Here is a 12,912-nt window from a genome sequence, read left to right on the forward strand (position 1 = left end):
ACATTTAATAAACCAGGAGGCAAGAAATGTTAGCACAGCACACGGGAAATGAACACACATGCTACTCCTCTTTCAAAAGAAATCCTGAAAAATGCTGCAGAGCCTGTACCCTTTATAACCTACTCACTCCCCCCTGCCCCCCACCTGCCTCCATGTTCCACGTGAACTTTCAGTGACAGGGAGGGAACATGGCACACTGGCCGGGAATCTGGGGGACTGATTTCCATTCTGCCTCCCAGAGGCAGCATGACTTAGATTGGTCTCCATGCTATCCGGGCCTCAGTTTGCTCTCCTGTAAACAGGGCCAATACTGGCCACCAAAATCAGATATATTTGTGTGCATGCATCTTGTAAATTCCACAGCAGCACCGTCCGATAGAACCTTCTGTGATGATGGGACGTTCTAGATCTGCACTATCCAATATGGCAGCCACCAGCTCCCCCCGTGTGGCTACTGGTCACAGCAGCATTACTCACAACAGCCAAATGGTGAAGCAGCCCAGATGTCCAGCAACAGACGAACGGATAAATGAAATGAGGTATATACACACCATGGGGTATTATTCAGCGTTAAAAAGGAATGGAACTCTGACACCTGCTGCAACATAGATAAACCTTGAGGACAGTATGCCAAATGAAATATGCCAGTCACAAAAAGACACATACTGTATAATTCCACTCCTGTGAAGGACCTGAAATCATCAGATTCATAGAGACAGGAAGTAAAATGGTGGCGGCAGGGGCTGGGGTGGGGGAGGGGAAGGGGGACGTTATCATTTAATGGGGACAGAGTTTCAGTTTTGCAAGTGAAAAGTTCCCGAGCCGATGGTGGTGGCTGCCCAACAGGTGAATGTGCTTCATGCACTTAAAAATGGTTAAAATGGGGGGCGCCTGGGGGGCGCAGTCGGTTAAGCGACCGACTTCAGCTCAGGTCACGATCTTGCGGTCCGTGAGTTCGAGCCCCGCGTCGGGCTCTGGGCTGATGGCTTGGAGCCTGCTTCCGATTCTGTGTCTCCCTCTCTCTCTGCCCCGCCCCCGTTCATGCTCTGTCTCTCTCTGTCTCAAAACTAAATAAAACGTTAAAAAAAATTTTTTTTAAATGGTTAAAATGGTACATTTTAGGTGATGCCTATTTTTATTGATATGGTTGGTAATATCGATACATATATGTTTATATGATTTTTTTGAAAAGGACCCCAAAGGACTCTGAAACTCATCGGCACGATGAGAAAATGGTAACAGAATGAGGTGGGAGACCCCGCCTGGATCCGGGTGGGGTGAAGGCTGAAGCACAAAGAGCAGAAATCCAGATGTCTGAGGAGGATTTAGGGGCACCAAGACCGCAGGATGACATCATCAACCATGCTGAGCCCAGGAGCTAAAAACAGACGAACCATTTCTAGAACAGGGACCTTTTTCGTCTCTAGAACGGGGACCTTTATCGTCTCCTCCTTGGTGCTATTAAGGCTGCAACGTGGGTCTTAATGTCAAAATAAAACAACGTGAAAATAAAAGATCACCCAGTCCTCAAGGTGATCTTGCCTGGACAATACGGTGGCCTGGAGATGTGGCTGCTTCAGGGGTCCCAAATATGGGCTGACTCTGAATCTGATGCTCGGTTTTGTTTGGGATGGCAGGCATTTCAATTTTCTTCTTCGCGTTTAAATATGCAAAATCTTACATCAAATCTGTACTTCCAGTTTTCTTGAACAAATAAGAAAATCTGTCATTGTGGAGTCTGCTCTCCCACGTGGCACCGACAAGCTGCTGTGGAACAGTGGCAACCCCGGGGTGGGGGGGGGGAGTCACCTTCCTCAGTTGACAAGCCCCACCAACTTCCTATGGTCTCCCCAAGAACAACAGATGCTGAGAATGTCTGATACAGACAGGAAATTGACAGATAATCTCCCTAAAGCCCATTATAGAGATCGGGAAATTGGAGCCCAAAGAAAATAAACAAGCAGGGTGGGGTTCAGAGTCATGGATGAGCCGCACTGAAAGGAGAAAATCAGGTCTCTGAGATCCCATTCTTTATTCCTAGCTGTTTTCATGGACTTAAAACACACGTGTGTGCACACACGTGTGCACACAGCCCAGTGCCCCCGGCAACAGTAGCAGCGGTGTGATGTTTACAGATCACTTGCTACAAACCCAGGAGGTGCCCATCAGGCTTCCCCTTACAACACTACTCTCAGCCCAACGGGATGACTGGGGACGTGGAGGCTGAGTCGAGAGGTGAAGGGTCCTGCCTGAAGCCACACCACCCGGGGGGGGGGGGGGGGAGGCTCAGCTGAGGTTTCTGTGTGGGTCTGTCCAATTATCCAGTGCTTAACCACAGTTGCAAATTCTACCCCATTAAGCGACAGTTAGCATCTCACCCTCTAAAAATTACATCAACCCCAGGTGTTTCATAGCGTCGAGCTGGGAAGACAATTGGACTTGATGATTCTAAGCTCAAATGGAAATCTGGCTTCCCCACGCGCACAGGATCAGAACTGTGCTGTGGGAACCCATTCAATCGCCTCCTTATAGTGTTGTTACCATCAGTTAACTCCATAACGAACAGCCCACGCTCTACCCAAAGCAACAGTAAGTCTTCCTTGTAAATCCTAATAGCTTAAGCGTCCCCATCGACACCGTGGGATTTATTTTCCTTTCTAAATACATTTGCAAATGGTTGTTTCCCAGCCACAAATCAATATATCGTAAATCGGGAATGCCAGAGCCACGGACACCCTCACTGAACGCTTTCTGCAGGAATGAACATTTTCTTCTATTGAACTGGCCCCAGAGCAACAGTGGACCTTAAAGTCCTAGAGGCTCTGAACTGGCGGTCAGTTTCCTCTTCTGGTCTTCTGAAGCTGTGCGACCCAGTGCCTGGCACTCAACCTCTCTGGGCCTGGGCATCCTTTTCTGGCAGATCGGAGGGCTACAGCCATGTCAGAGACCTGCCCAATCGAGTAAGACGGGCGCACATCGTCCAAGTTTGTAAATTATAATGCCTTATGCAGCTGCTACTTATCTTTCGTCCCGCAGGAAGAGCATGCTGCCTGCCGGTTTTTGACAATTTCGACTCCTGGTTTTTACTCCAGGTTCATACTGTCTCCGGTTCCAGTGCTTTCCTTACATAATTAATTTCGCTTCATACTTTAATCTTCAAAGCCCTCGACACCTGCCGTCGGAGTAAGGCGGCGCCACTTAACGCAATTACATTCCTGCCACGGCTAAATTAAAGGCCACCCTCACAGCTTGGACAATGGCAACCGAAGGCTTCAGAATGATTACTGACCTTCTAGAAGGGAGCGCCATCCAAATGACAGAGATGACGGGCTGGGGTGGGGTTCAACTTAAGTTGAACTTAAGGAAGTGTCACTCCCCTGACCTTTAACCTCTTCAGCCTGGGCGCACAAGCAGGCTCGGGCCCAGCAGCACCTGCGCAGGCTGGGGGCGGGGCGGGGCGCAGGGCTGGGGGCGGGGCTGGAGGAGGAGCGTGGGAGGGGCGGGGCATTCCTCCGGAGCCCTGTCGAGGGCTCACTCCGAAAGCTTCCATTACTCCTTCGCTACTTGCCTGCTTGGCCACCAGAGAGGGTCCTGTCTGAGGGCGCTGTGCGACCTCATGTGTCTTTCGGTTGGGTGGGATGGGGCCGCTGAGTGCTCCAGGAGCAAAGGAGGGCCCGGAGAGAATTACTCCGCCCTGCGACTCAGAGATGACAGAGGACAGCCTGGTGTGCCAGAGAGAGCAGGGTCTCTGTAAGGGGGCCCTCCTGGTCTTCCCAGCCCCAAAGGCCCACCGGTATGCTTTTTGCTGTGCTTTGTGTGTTCTCCATGGTGATCATAAAAGTCTAGTGCATTCCGGAAGGCCCCTGTGGGCAGGTGGTCTCACCACTGCCACTTTCGGCCCCAAGAAAAGGAGTCATCAGGTCCTCTGCACCAGTCAGCTGGCCCTAGGCCTCAGCTTTATTTGCAAAAAAATAAAATAAAAATTCACCGTTTAAGGCACAAAAAAATATATTTGCACGTTGATTTTACTATATTATGTTTACAAGGATGGAGGGGTACAGCAGGATTTCAAAGGGCAGGGACTCAGGTGTCAGACCCACCATCACCCCTGTGTGGCCTTGGACGAGTTGCCTAACCTCTCTGAGCTTGTTTCCTCGCCTGTAAGAAGATCACGAGGAGTCCCTAGCTCAAAGTTGTTGGGAGGGCTGAGGTCGCCACGCAAGGTGGGCAGCAAGCCCTCCAGCCTTCACGACGAAGTGGGTCCAAGCAGGTCCGGAGATCCGCGTGACCAGATGGCGGTGGATTCCTCATTGCGCAGAGAGTGCGCCTTGGACTTTTTTACGCAACATTTGGAAAAATATGTGAAAGCAACACATGCCCGTTGTAGAACATTTAGAAAATGCGGGAAATTACTCGGAAGAAAATAAATCTCGTTTCCTGTGACGCCCCCACCATCGCTCCAGTGACGGGCCGTTCATAAGTGTCCTGATCATGAGCTGGGCAAGCCCTACGTGGAATGCAGGAAAATGAACAGAACGTGTCCTCTCCTGAGCGCTCTGGTCCTGGCTTCTAAGCATAGTCCCTCGGAGATGGAGGTCAAGAACCTTCCCCCACTCCATTCATTTCCTCTGCTGACCCATCCATCTAGCGCCCACCGTATGCCCATTCCGTGCCAGCCCGTGCCGGGGGCATAACCACCCTCCGCAATATTGCTGGGTTTACATCCACGTCTCAGACCCGCGCCGTGCGGCCAGGGTCTCCATCTTCCGTCTTGCTGGGTGAGGGGACCATCGCCCTACCTCTGTGCCACTCTCTGCCTGTCCAGACTTGCTCTAAATAAACAACGGGCCGTCTTTCCGTCCCTCCTGTTTACTTAGCCATGAAGGGTGTTGTTGAACGCAAAAGCCAAAATTTCTGCTGACAGCAAGGCAAGTCACCGAAACGTGTCCTTTTAGGGTAACAAATGTTTCTGTGTTCCAGCAGAGAACAAAGCTTTTGCGCTTTTTTTGAAAAAATCAGGTCAATTACTATATTGCTTTTAGCTTCTCGATCTTGACGGATTGAGTACTCCAGCATATTCAGGATCCTAGGACAGCTTTCCTGGTGACCTTCTCCCTCCCTTCTAAGGAAAATCACTGCCCTAGATTTCTTGAAATCTTCGTGAAAGCAGAATGTCTGAAGCGAACAGTCCTTAAAAAGATGTGAAAGCATATTATTATAAGATTTTTCCAGCGATAAAATGGGGTTTATGCACCCGACAAAACACACAGACGCGTACACAAAATGCTGTTGTCAGGACGTTAGAAACAATTAAGCCTGTATCCTCTTTTTACTTTTAAAGGGTTCTGTGTAATTCTAAGGTTTGTTTGCTTTTATTTTTCATCCAATTGTACAACCTTTGATCAGCTCTTTATTTTATTTTATTTTTTTTAATGTTTATTTATTTTTGAGAGAGACGGAGACAGAATGCAAATGGGATGGGGGCAGAGAGAGAGGGAGACACAGAATCCAAAGCAGGCTCTGGGCTCCGAGCTGTCAGCACAGAGCCTGATGCGGAGCTCGAACTCACGAGCCGTGAGATCACGACCTGAGCAGAAGTCGGACGCTCAACCGACGGGGCCACCCAGGCGCCCCGTCAGCTGTCTCTTTAAAAAGTTATTATTGTATATAATACCACCGGGAATAATCCGTAACCTTGGCTGCTCCCTTTAAGCTGGACACAATGCTAAGTGCCCTGCCTGCCTTGTCTTGTGTCTTCCTTACAATAATCCTCACTTTGAGGTAGATGCCGCTGGCCTATTATTAACCCCATTTTACAGATGAGGAAACTGAGTTTCAGAGAGTCGAAGTAACTCTCCCACAGTTACAGAGTTAGGAATGGAAAGAGCTGATCCTCGAACCCAAGCGCCCTGACTCTAGAGCCGGCAGACTGAATCCCCACACGGTCGTTGAACTTTGAATAAAAAGGAAAAAAATCACGTATGCAACAACAAAATAGAATTCATGCCTAAGGCTTCCGTTCAGAGATAACCACCTAGTGCCTCCGTCTTCTTCCGTTAAAAAACGTCTCTCCTACCGTCATAGAATGAACAGGTGTCGGAAGCCTACTGTACTCATCCGTGAGGGCGCCGGTGCAGTGGGAGAGCGGGTCCGAGAGGCACTGGAGGCCCTCATGCTTATAGGCACCCAGGAATGTGGGAGAAGAGGCTGAGAAAGACCCAGAAGTGGCGAGCGTACCGCAGGGCGGCGGAACCACGGCGCCTGGCTTTCTTTGCTAACAGGTGGAAGTCACGGTCACCTGTACCAGATACACGTTTGCAAGTGAACACGTTCCCTTGAGAATCAGGCCCTGACGAAGCATAAAAGGAGTCGAACAAAGGCACTATTCCATAGAGAATGAAACGTAAGTAACTTCCTGCCGGCCTGCTATCCAGGCTAGTGGGACGTTGAAAGGACACATGGGCATCCATTCGCCTTAGTTCCAAGGTCTTCCTCACCTTCCCACTGAGGATCCCGGCGGCAGAGCCCTCCCCACCTTGTCCACCTGCTGGATGGACCTGGACCTTGGCACCTTCCCCCGAACATCCTGCCCCTGACAGGTGTCTCTGCCCCCTCGCCCAGAGACGTGCTCTCCGCCCCTCCCGGCTCCCCAGGGTCCCCAGCCCCCGCCCGCCTCCCCTTCCTGCAATTAGGCCCCTCTATCCCCCCAGGACCCCAGGACCCTCACGCTTCTTCTCAGAGACCCGATAAAGGTGGATGATTCTGGAAACAAAGCATCCAAATTATGAGAAAAAAAAAAAAAAACAACTGCTATTAATATGGTTAACGTATCCATTTGTTCGTTGGCCAATTTCACGGCCAAAACATTTCATTGCACTTAAAAACGCTATGTCACTGTATGCCTATCTGGAGCAGGTTACAGAGCGCGCCCTGGAGGAGCCGTGCCCACCGTAAATTAAGTGAGCTCCTTGCAGCCAACGATTTCGAAAGCACAAGAATAAATACGTTCCCACGTCTTTGCAAAGCAAAGCGTTTGGATGTGCGGTGAGGGTGCGTTTAAGAGGCTGGAGGTCACGGGAGACGAGGCCGCCAAAGGCAAGACCTCCCGGCCACGGGCTAACTTCTGTACCCCTCCAGTGACGGAGAGCACAGAAGGGCCCGTCCCAGGGGGGGCATCCAGGAAGCAAGAAGGTTGGGGGCGGGGGAAGGACAGGCTGATCCAGCCAGCCAGCCAGCCTTGGTCTAGAGGACGCATTTGGCACATCAACTTGTTCATGGGGCTGAGCAGGTGCCTGGGGGAACCACACTTGACCCACTTACCCCGAACGGACCGGGAGCGGCATCCTTTTCCTTTGAGGCCTGTGGCCATGTGTCCAGGGGGGCCATCAGCCCACAGGCTGTGCAAGCACTGATGTTTCCTGGGCTGGGGGGGGATGGAAGGAGGGGGTTGTGGAGGAGGGGACCCTCTGAGACCCTTTTCACCCCTTACAGAAAGTGATTCATGACCTGACAAGGTGCCACGACCCCTCAGCCAGGAGGCTTTTCAGAATCCCTGAAGACGGTGACTCCCCCTCCCGGGAGGGGTGCTGAGGACCCTTCCCATGTATCCTTCCGGCCCCAGCTCTTCTCTGGGCTCTGGACTCAAACCCCCAAATATCTGCAGCGGGGTGCCCCCAACGCAGCACGTTCAAGGCTGACCTCCCCTTTCCCCCCGACCCCTCCTCCTCCCCCTCCACTGCTACCCATTTCCATTCCTGCCTCCCCTTCTGCTGCACCACGCAGACCGGAAATCTTGGGGTCACTGTCCTCCTGCTCCTTTGCGCCCTGCACCCCACCCCTCACCCAAGCAGGCTCCGCACCGTCAGGCTGCGAGATCGTGACCTGAGCCCGAACCAAGAGTTGGACGCTTAACCGACTGAGCCACCCAGGCACCCCCCCCACCACATATGAGCATATTCTTCCTGAGTTCTTTTTTTTTAAATGTGTATTTATTTTTGAGAGAGAGAGAGAGGGAGACAGAATCCGAAGCAGGCTCCAGGCTCCGAGTTCAGGATCGTAGCAACTTGAAGGTTACTCGTGGCAGCTTCACTTTCACCCGGGCTCATCTCGCGTTTCTTCCTCAGCCTCACGCCCCTTCCTGCCCGGGCCTCTGAGCTCCAGAGGGAGGGACACAGCCCCGGAAAGCTAGTCTCGGTGGGATGAGAAAGGACAGTGAGGTCTGGCTGAGCAGTTTGTAGCAGAACGACCTGGAAGCTGAGGGCAGGTTCCTTAACTTCTTCAAACAGGAACGTGCTTAGGTCCAACCATCACCCCAGAGCACCTGCTAATCACAGAAGGAAAGTGTTCCCTTGTGACAGACATGTCTGCAGTGACCACCTTAACCCAGCCATACGTCCTGGCATCAGCCAGGGAGGACAGCCAAGCGTAAGGAGCTCCCAGTGAGCCCCCCAATGAAGCGTTCTTACCAAAACTATGTGTAACCTGAGTGTGATCAATGCGTTAGACCCAATTTCCAGAAATAGAGGGGAGAGGGGGCCGCTTGGGAACAAGGGGATCAATCTGGAAGGTGGAACAGGTGACAAATCAGACAACCTGATCTGATCTCTTTCCAAAGCCTGTGTCATGGGGGTAGGGGTGGGAGGTGGGGGAGGAGGTTCTGGGTGGGGACAGAGGACTGTTGGAGATTAAAAAGTAACGGAACACGGGCCTCCTGGGTGGCTTGGTCGGTTGAGCGCCCACCTCGGCTCGGGTCACGATCTCGCGGTCAGTGAGTTCAAGCCCCGCATCAGGCTCTGTGCTGACAGCTCAGAGCCTGGAGCCTGCTTCAGATTCCGCCTCCCTCTCTCTCTGCCCCTCCCCTGCTCACGCTCTGTTCTGTCTCTCAAAAAAAAAAAATGAATAAATGTCAAAAAAAAATTTTTTTTTAATTTTTATTAAAAAAAAAGTAACGGAATGCAATTGGCAAATGTCATATGTGACCCTTCATTGGATCTGGGTCTTTGGAGAGCTACAATACGATAAAAAGGCATTCCGGAGACGTGGGTATCAGATGAATGGGGAATCAAGTGATAGTAGGGAATCGTTCTTTATTTTTAATCGCATTTGGTGTGATAATGGTTTTGTGATTACACAGAAAATTATCCTTGTGTTTCAGGATGTCTATGCTGAAGAATTCAGGAGGAAATGTCATGGTGTCTAGTTTATTTTGAAATGCTTTGGAAAAAACTACATTCATATATAAAGTGTATATATATATATATATATATATTCAAATATATTCATGACAAAATGCTAGTAATTATGAGCCGAGGCTTGCAATTGTCCACTTGTTTGAAAAATGTCCTAGCCGAAAGGTACAAGCCCCTTGGCGGGGGTGGGGGGCTGAGACCCCGGCACGCGTTCCGCTCTGTAATCCTGCAATCAGAATATAATAACGTTCCGCCTCCAGGGAGGCACCCGTCCCTCCAACAGAAAGGACTCAGCTGGGAGAGCTCAGCTGCCTGGCGTGTATGTCCCTTTGTGGTGACAGTCCACAACTTCTGTGCACCGGAAAGGGCAGAGGGAGGTGGAAGGCGGTAGGGCAGACCTTCACCGCTGACTTTTCCGGACCCTCAGGACCCTAGGATTCCAGGAGGGAGGGAGGGAGGGCAGGATCGTCCAGGTAAAGACACAGAACTGGGCGTAACTGCAGGCTTTAGAGGTGACTGACCAAAAACAGAGGTTCCGGGGCTGGAGCCCCTTCAAAGCTGTTCCCGGTGACAACCAGCTCATAACAGGGCGCCCCGGGCCGGAATCCAGCCCCTCGATATGTCTTCCTGGGGCCTTCGGTGGTGGTTGCTCGAAACAGCTTTTTCAATCTGAACACAACACACATACTAAGCTGCACACGTCTCTTGCACAGATTCGACACAATGTGGAATCAGCGTCCCCCCCTCCCCCCCGCCAAGAGACACAGATCGAGCGACATGACCAGCCCTCGGGACCCACTACACGCCCCCAGAGGTAATTGTGCTGGCTTTGATTAGTTCTGCCCATTTTTATTTACTTTTTTTTTTTATGTGTAAAAAACGTTTATTGGGGCGCCTGGGGGGCTCGGTCGGTTAAGCGTCCGACTTCGGCTCAGGTCATGATCTCACGGTCCGTGAGTTCGGGCCCCGCGTCGGGCTCTGTGCTGACGGCTCGGAGCCTGGAGCCTGTTTCAGATTCTGTGTCTCCCTCTCTCTCTGCCCCTCTCCTGTTCATGCTCTGTCTCTCTCTGTCTCAAAAATAAAAATAAACGTTAAAAAAAAAGTTTATTTATTTTTGAGAGAGAGAGAGAGAGAGAGAGAGAGAGAGAGACAGGGTCTGAGCAGGGGAGGGGCAGAGAGACAGAGGGAGACACAGAATCTGAAGCAGGCTCCAGGCTCTGAGCCGTCAGCACAGAGCCCGACACGGGGCTCGAACTCACGAAACCGTGACATCATGACCTGAGCTGAAATCAAGAGTTGGACGCCCCACCCGCAGAGCTGCCCAGGCCCCCCCTGGTTTTAAATTTTCTACCCATGGAGCCATGCTGTGTCGGCTGTTTCTGTGGCCTTCACTCCACATAACGACCGAGGTTCTTCGAGTGGCTGCCAATGGTCCTGTGTGTGCGTTCCCGTCGCGGTCTGGTATTCTCTTGTGCGAACACGCGCTGTGTTTTCTCATGGATCCCGGGCCCGCTGAAACAGCGCTGTGACCAGCCTTCCCAGCAGCTGTACCCTTCGGTGAGCGAGCATTTATGCTGTCCTCGGGGTATCCCTAGGATTGGAATTGCTGGATCATCAGACGGGCACGGGCTTTGCTCCGTGGTGCTTCATACGTTTCCGAGTTAGTTGGCAACATTTAGAATTTGAGGGATTTAGCACAGAAGTCAGGGTGGCGGCTCTTCTTTCAAAAATATAAAGATACTCAACACTGGACCTACATTTCACCTTTGTGAGTTGGGCGGGGGGTGGCCCCGCCCACAGCGCCCAGCCGGCCTCCCTTGTGACATCCAGCTGCTCCCGGAGCCACCTTGCCTTTGGCAGATCTTGGCCACCGAAGATCTGCGCATGCTCGTATGAATGAGAGTCCATGATCGAAATCTGGAGCTGCCTCGATTTCCCCGATGAGGTCATGCTGAATGGCCCCAGTGGCCCAGAGATGGTGATCAGGTCACTCCAGCGGGGTCCATGGCCTTGGCTGCTAACCAGATCTCCCTGGTGGGGTGTGGCTGCGGCTGAAACAGGGTCCCCCAGCTGCTGTTCGCCCAGCACCTTCCATATGGGTCCTCCTGTCCATTCCGGCTACTCCACCAGCACCGCAGCCACTGCCTTATTCACGCCCGTAACACCTCGTCGCCGGGTCTGATATATGATCTCTTCCAGGCTGGCTTCTCCTCCCCCCTGGTACCAGGATGCCTGTTAATTTAACCTAAGACAAATTTTTTTACTCTTTTTTTTTTTTAACATTTATTGATTTTTGAGACAGAGAGAGAGACAGAGCATGAACGGGGGAGGGTCAGAGAGAGGGAGACACAGAATCTGAAACAGGCTCCAGGCTCTGAGCTGTCAGCACAGAGCCCGACGCAGGGCTCGAACCCACGGATCGTGAGATCATGACCTGAGCCGAAGTCGGCCGCTTAACCGACTGAGCCACCCAGGCGCCCCAGACAAATTTTTTTAAATCTTCTCCCCGATCACCCCCAGCAGGAAGGCGGGCCTGACGGCACGTTGTTTTTAGCCCCCCTTAAGACCCGTTTTGGACTCCCAGCCTCCAGAACCGCAAGATAATACGTTTGTGTTGTTTTAGGCCACGGTGCTTGTCTGTTTGGTTACAGAGGCCCTGGGGGCACTCACTCATCCATGGTCACGGCGGCCCATCGCTTATGCCCGGCAGGCCACGGTCCTTCAGACGAGAGAGGACAGGCTACCATAGGCGGTCCTGCATCCGAGACCTGCAGGATGCTGGAGAGGCTGGGGCCAGACTACCTTGCCCGGTTAGCAGGGGTTGAGTGGACACAACGGAGAGGAACAGAGGGGCAGGAAGGCAGTGGCGTTAAGTTAAAAGGTGACTGGAACTTTACCCAGCCGCGTGCAAATGCCCTGAGGCAGGGGCTGGTGGGCCTGGGCACCAGGCTAAAGTCAAAGTCCTCTAGCCTGGGCAGAGTAGCAGTGCTGAGAGAACGAACACACTGGGGCTGTGGGAAGAGCACTGGAGTGTGAGTCCCAACTGAGCCCGGCTGTGCCACTGACAGGCCCGCGAGAGCTCAGACAGTCCTCCCCTCGCCCCCTCTACGACTTATCAGGGGCTCGGACTAGATCGTTCCTTTCTGCTTTTCCTTTAAAACTCTTTTCCAACGGCAGTTAAAACTTTATCGAAACTCTTGTCCTCCAACAAAAATCTCCTCGTGTGAGTTGGACAGAAGTTGTTGAGATAATACTTGTAATCACGGCAAGCACTTGAACGGACTTCCTTCATGCCAGGGACTCTTGTAAGCGCCTGATCACTGAGAACTCACTCGTGCAGGGCTCACAACCAAGCAATAGGGAGGCGTTATCATTTTCATTTCACAGGTGAGGGAACCGAAGCGAGCGCAGAGAGGTTAGGAAACTTGCTCAAGGTCACCCAGCAGAGAAGCGTTAAATCCTTGATTTGAACCCAGCACTCCGGACACAAAGGGGACCAGAGGCGGGTGGAGGAAGCTTGGGGGGCAAGTGGCCGGAGGGTAGGGTGAGATCAATAATAGAGTCAGGGGACGTGGGGAGACAGAGAGAGAAGGGGGGAAAACCAGCACGAGCTGGAAAGATCCTTTTGGAGTCTGGTTTATGAGAGGTGTTGGGGCGGCCCTGGGGTCTGAGAACTGGGGAGTCAGGGGGAGAGGGGAGAGCGTGCCCATCTCTAACAGGGGCC

General features: G+C 52.1%; 1 protein-coding gene across 1 annotated transcript in view; it reads right to left on the minus strand.

Moving 5' to 3' along the window:
* The window catches only part of WFDC1 (WAP four-disulfide core domain 1), a 46,400-nt gene extending 42,966 nt beyond the window's left edge, over positions 1-3,434 (minus strand). The window contains exon 1 of the mRNA XM_053210081.1: positions 3,290-3,434. The gene's annotated coding sequence lies outside the window, so the exon portion shown is untranslated. The remainder of the gene's footprint in view (positions 1-3,289) is intronic.
* Positions 3,435-12,912: the final 9,478 nt, after the last annotated feature.

This window comes from Acinonyx jubatus, chromosome E2, assembly GCF_027475565.1.
Source record: "Acinonyx jubatus isolate Ajub_Pintada_27869175 chromosome E2, VMU_Ajub_asm_v1.0, whole genome shotgun sequence".
NCBI lineage: Eukaryota > Metazoa > Chordata > Mammalia > Carnivora > Felidae > Acinonyx > Acinonyx jubatus.